Below are 7,293 nucleotides of genomic sequence, written 5' to 3' on the forward strand. Positions count from 1 at the left end.
AATATTTTATTTTAAAATATTTACATAAAAATATTAATATTTTTTAATGTAAAATTATGTTTATTTGCATTTATTATATTAACATATTAAATAAGTTTTTTTATAATTACTCTTTATGATATTTTAGAGAGAAAAAATTGTTGTAGAAGTTGTTTATTATGCTAATGTTTTATTTTTCTCCACTAATATTCATTACTTTTTAAGTATATAATCATAATTATTTTTATGTAAATTTTATAATTACCTTTGTTAAAAAATTATAATAATTTAAAATTAATGTGATTAATATTTTATAATACTGTTACAGTTCCTTATATTAATGTTTTATTCTATTATATAATTATATAAACAATGGAATTTTAATTTTATTTTATAAATCTTGTATATAGTAATATGCTGGAGGGAAGTTTTAGAGGAAAAACAAAATTTATTCCTTTTTATATTATTAATGGATTAAGGTTAAAAAAAACTAATTTATTACATATAATTAAGATAAAAAATAATATTAGTTAAATTTGAATAGATATTGAGTAAATCAATGTAGATGTATTACTCAAACCAATTTGTCGCTTATAATTAATATACTTGTCAAAATACTACTAGAAATTATCAAAGTAACCAATATAGTTGGAATCAAACTCCATACATTAGAAAGAAAATATTAGGTGATCATAATCAATTAACTTATTTTCTAATAAGAAAAAATATTAGATGATCATAATCAACTAACTTATTTTCTAATAAGAACTATTAATCACTAAAATAATAAATTTTTCGCTAAAATAATATTTTAGTCCCTTATAATAATTGTTTGTTTCAATTTAGTCTCACTTTTAATTTTGGTTTCAATTTGGTCCCTAATAAATTAATTGGTTGCAATGTCGGACTTCCGTCCAAATTATTTAGACGGAGTTAACTGTTGGTCACGTGGAAGTTACGTAGATGCCACGTGGAAGTTACGTAGATGCCACGTGGATGTCAAATTTTTGTCATGCATCTGGAACCAGAACGGCCCATTCTAAAACTGGAATGACCCGTTCTAGTTTCACTCTTCGTGCGTTAATTTTGCATCCGGAACGGACCATTTCGGATGCAAAATTAACACACCAGGAGTGAAACCAGAACGAGCCGTTCCAGTTTCAAAACGGGCCGTTCTGGTTCCAGAATGTCACACGTACGGTTAATGATTATATCCATAAATTTTAGATCGTGATGACAATACTTATTCATATATTTGTAATATTAAAATTTTTATATATAATTTTTTTAATTATAAATATATATTATAGTTATTTTTTACAAGTTTTTATATCTACAATTATAATTAAAGATGAAAATAAACTAGATCAGATTAGGTTACATTATAATTTAACAGATTTAAACCTAATTTTTGTTAAAAATACATGTTATAAATATTATATATTTATCTGTCATAGATATTTTTTAAAATGTTTGGTTACATAACAATCTTAAAAACTTACTGAATAATAATTTAACACTAATAAAAACATATAAATAAATATGTTAAAACTTATAAAAATTAAGTTTAATTTATTTATCATATAAAGATGTTTTTAATGTTATATAAATTTTTACAAGGCTTAAATATGTTTTTAGTCTCTCAAATTTAGGGTAAATATATTTTTAATCCCTCAAAATTAAAATTGTTGTTTTTAGTCCTGTAATTTCAAAAAATCTTAATTTAGTCCTTATATTCAAATTTTGTTAAGAAATTTATCAAATATTATTGCATAAAATCTACCTATTGGTGTCCCTATTAGTGAAAATATCCCATTAAATCTGGTTGATATTACATAACTGTCTTAATTAGTCACTTTCAAATATGTTATTGGTGACCTAAGGGACTAAAACAAGATTTTTGAAAATTGCAGGGACTAAAAACAACAGTTTTAAATTTGAGGAACCAAAAATAAATTTATCTTAAGTTTGAGGGACTAAAAATATATTTAAGCCTTTTTACAATTTTAATTTTCTTTTTATCAACATAAACAATAAATAAGAAGTACAAAAGTTTGACAAATATCAGATAAATGAATAACTCCTCGAAATTGATAATTTAAATATATATATATATATTAGAATATGATTTTTATTTTTTAAAATATATTATTTTTTAGATAAAAAAAATTATGTATGTGCAAATGGTTTGCTTTCGATTTTTGAACCGCACTGGTACACTATGTTGGATGGCGTTCTGGAACGGCCCATTCTGAATCTAGAACGGCCCATTTTGGATGCCAGAATGACCCATTCTGGTCTCAGAACGGCCCGTTCTGTTGCACGCATTTTTGTTAAATAATGCATCTGGAACGGGTCGTTCCAGATGCAAAATTTACACACCATGAGTGCAACTGGAACGGGCCATTCCGGTTTCAGAACAGGCCGTTCTGGTTCCAGATGCATGACAAAATTTGATGTCCACGTGGCATGTACGTAGCTTTCACGTGGCATCTACGTAGCTTCCACGTGGCCAACAGTTAACTCCGTCTAAATAATTTGGACGGAAGTCTGACATTGCAACCAATTAATTTATTAGGGACCAACACTACACCAAAATTAGTTTTTTGTGGCAATTAATTTATTATTTAGCGGCCATATAATTAAATGACCATTATTTTTTTTACCAGCATTTAACTAATGGCTGGTGTATCCAGTGTCGCTAATACTATTACCGGCATTTATATAAAATGCCGGTAAAAATCTAATAAATTGTTGGAAAAACTTATTTTTTTAGTGGTAATTCTAGTAGCCATTTTAAAGGCTATTAAAAACTATTTTTTTCAATTGTCTCCTTTACTTTAAATAATTTATTCCTATAATTTCATTTTCTAAATTCATAACTTATATACTTTTTTATTTCTACTCAATGTGGGATTTGTAAGATGAGAGTTGTCTTTTATTTATATATTTTTTAATTTATTTTTTTAATTGTCTTGTCTTTTAAGAGATGTGAGATTTATAAGGTGAAAGTTGTTCTCTAATTGTTTTAAAGCACTATTGAACTTGGTAACAATGAGTGATTTGATACCAATTCAGAATAGTGAATTAGGAGTAAACTCTATAAAATGAACCTGTAAGGTGATAGTTATTACTCACTTATATACTATTTAATTATCTTATCTCTAATCGATGTGAGACTTAAGTTTTTTCTAATAAATAATTATCGTTAATAGTAAACTTTAGTGTAATATAAATACATTTTTAGTGGCTATTATATATTAGCCATTAATATTTTTACATATGGCGGCAATTAAATTATTATCATTAAATAATTGTCATTAATAACAAATTTTGTTGTAGTGCAAATTGAGACAAAAAATAAAAGTGAGACTAAATTAAAACAAACATTTATTATAAAGGACTAAAATACCATTTTAGCCTAAATTTTTTTTGGGTACATGTATTAAAGTTAATTAATATACGTAACTCAAAACCAAAATTACACGTATAATAACTATTTTTGAATAATATATATATATATATATATATATATATATATATATTATTAGTACTAATAGTTTTTTTAATAAATTAATATTAATACATATTATTAGGATTATCGCTATAATAAACAACAATAATAATCAAACAAAATTTATTATTGTTATTTTTAAGAAAAGAAAAAAAGTGAGTCAAAGAAAGTTTACGGACTCATTTTGGGCGATGTATGTCATCATAATTTTTCTAGGACCACCCACCGCTGTCTAGAGAACATACAGCGAATATGACTAATTTTCATTGAATGTTATTGCTTTTTTTAATAAATGACTTAAATATGTTTAAATTACTTCGAATTAGGTTAATGACGAAGACAAACAAAAAAGAATCATAATCTCTTCTCTCTTTTTTCTCTTTTTTTCACGGTTCTTCTTCTTCACCCATGAGAGTCTTTTTCTTCTTCTTCTTTTAGGGTTTATTTAATTTGTTCTTAGAGCCCTCTTTCAATTTCTTATTAACTGCCAAACATAGAGAATGAAGTGGTGATGTGTGCTGACATGACATACACTGTTGGGTGATGACGTGGCAGTCTGTTAACCACGTCATCATTTAACAAACGAAGACTAACGTCAAGTATTAAATTGAAAATAAAATATTAGTCAAATAATTTAAAAATAAATTTAAAAAGTAATAATCCGAAAACTGATCTAATTCGAGATAGTTTAAACATATTTAAGCCTTAATAAATTAAATGCTATTATTATAAGTGCTAAAATTTCTTCATACGCAACTACACATTTTAATGATTTGAAATTGAAATTATTAATTTTTTTAATTAATTAATATTTGTTAATTTAACTGATATTGTGATTGATTTTCAAATATCAAGATATTGAGTTCTAATCTTGGATTTATAAAAAACAATATTAAAAGAGATAATTTTAATATAATTAATTTCTCGATAAAACTAATTTCTGACAAAATTCATACTCCGGTCAATATCATAGTTTAAAAAAAGTTCCATGTCATGGATCATTAATTGGTAAGAAAATTGACATGATAAATTGTCAAATAAATAGATTATTTAGTTTTGAAAAAATAATATTAGATTTATTCTAAAAATTCATTTGTATAAATTAATTATTTAAGTATCTAATTTTATATTATCAATTGAACTTTTCGTTGTTAAAAATAATATATCTTTTAAAATAATTTTATTAAGAAATCGCGTAATCTTTGGTCCATGTGATTCATGTGATATATACCTTCTCAAATGTGATTCATGCAATTCATCTATTAGTCATTTAACAAATTAAGCAATAGTTGTAAAAGTTTTGCAGTCACCAGATCTTGCAATGTGTACTTTGGTTGACCTGCAAAAAATTCTAATTTGTGGCTCTCCTAAGTCCTAACTATACGTATCTAAATGAAAGCTGGTCCTGAGAGGAGGATTTGAAAGGTGTAGATTAACTCCCTTCCGGATAAAAAATAATTAAATCATTAAACGTCTCATACTTAAAAAAAAAAAAATGACAGCAATACTTTGCTAGATCAATTATGTCATTTTTTTTTTTTACCGTAATACGTACACATGTTTAAATGATCATTTGTAGGTACACTAAACACGCAATGAACAGATACCTGATACGTAGTGTTAGCTTAATTACTGATCTTAAATTTGAATTATATGTATATCATTATGTTAAAAATTTAGAAGAAATATCATACTAATTATATTCAATTTGAATAAAATTATTTTTAGTTAAACATATATGTGATCGAGACCAAAATAATACTCATAAGTAGGGTTAATCAAAATATTACACCCGCCCATAACTCTGTTTAACCCAATAGAAAACATGATTTTGGGGCGCTAAACTCGGCTTTGGAATAGTAAAATAAAAAATTTATGGGTTGGTGCGGGATTGAAAAAGATGACGTTGATAAGATGAAATACAAAGGGTAACCCTAGCCAGGGACCGAGCCAGAAAGATTAGACCCGGGTGGGATGATTTTATAAATTAAAATTTATTAAATAAACATATAAAATTTCATAAAAATTACAACTATCACCACCACCTACAACTTTCATAACCATTACCATCGTCACTCAATATTATTAATAATATTATTATTGTTGTTATCATCGTCACTCCCTTTCATTGCCACATGATACAGTGGCGGTGATAGTGACAACAACGATGTGTACCAGAAATTATGATAACGACAGATGGTAATGATTATGGTAATTATAAAGACAATAATAATAATAATAATAATAGTCTTATACAGGGACGGATCCACTTGTTGGAGAGTGGGGGCACTTGCCCCCACTACTATTTGACACATACATAATTTTTTATTTAAAAAATAATATATTTTAAAAAATAAAAATTATATGTTTAAATTATCATATGTATAAAATATAGATTTGGATGTTTATTTATTTGATGTTTATCAAACTTTTAAAAGAGATTAATTCTTTTATGTGATAAAGAATATTCTTTAATAATGAATCAATTTTTTAAAAAAACAATTTTTGATAAAATAAAAATTGTAGTATGCATGTTTACCTTTTGTGTTTTCTATTTATTATATACGTTGATTAAAAAAATAAAAAAAATCAAAATAGTAAAATTGTATATGTTGATTAAAAAAAATCAAAATAAGAAAAATCGGAAGATTTATGTTTCATTTAGAATTTTTATTATAAAATATATTTTAAAATAAATTATCATAAAAAAAAAATATTAGATATTAAAAACATGTTTATATCATAAATAAATTAAACTTGATTTTTATAAAATTTAACATATTTATTTTTATATTTTGAATAATATTAAATTATTATAAAATAGGTCTTTAGGATTGTATCCAAACATTTAAAAAATGTCTGACAGATAAATAAGTCATACTTATAATATATATTTTTAAAGAAAGATTCTAACCTACTAAATTATAATAAAATCTAGTCTGACCTAATTTATTTTCATCTTTAATTGTAATCCTAGATATAAAAGCTTATAAAAAACAATTATGATATATATTTATGTCTATAAAAGTTATACATAAAATTTTTAATACTACAATATATAAATAAATATTGTCTCCATTATCTAAAATTTATGGATCCGTCACTGGTCTTATATGTGACTATATATAATAATTATTAATTATTTTTATTTATAATCTAATAGTTCTTATTTAGTCCTCTCATTTTTTATAATAAAACATATTCTCATTGTATACATTTCTTATATATATATATATATAGAGAGAGAGAGAGAGAGGGAGGGAGAGGGAGGGAGAGGGAGAGAGAGAGAGGGAGAGGGAGAGAGAGAGAGAGAGAGAGAGAGAGAGAGGGGGGGATCAAATTATTCCAAGAGTAATTCTTAGTAAAATTATTCAATTCAATAACTCATGATATATGTTGAATTTTAATGATCCAACTATAATATTAAAAGTTTATAACATATACATGATGTCTACAAATTATTAAAAAATTTAAAAATTATTTAAAGTATTTGTCAATTTGAATTTGAAACAAATTATAAAATAGTTTCAATTTTTTTATACATGAGTAGAAAACTGTTTTTTCAGGCAAGCAGATTCGAGTTTCGGATTAGTAGAACTATAATGTAGGATTGATACGGTTAATTAAAATATGAATTAACCAGAGTAAACTTATAAATTAGAAAAATAAAAATTAATCCAAGAATATTCCCAAAAGAGAAAAAGCAAGGTGGTGCTATTTCTATCCATAGAATATATACATGACCTACCTATCGTTGTGTAGAATATAAGACGTAACACTCTACATTTTTTACTAATATA

The sequence above is a fragment of the Cajanus cajan genome, chromosome 10, assembly GCF_000230855.2.
Source record: "Cajanus cajan strain Asha chromosome 10, NIPB_CcT2T_4, whole genome shotgun sequence".
Classification (NCBI taxonomy): domain Eukaryota; kingdom Viridiplantae; phylum Streptophyta; class Magnoliopsida; order Fabales; family Fabaceae; genus Cajanus; species Cajanus cajan.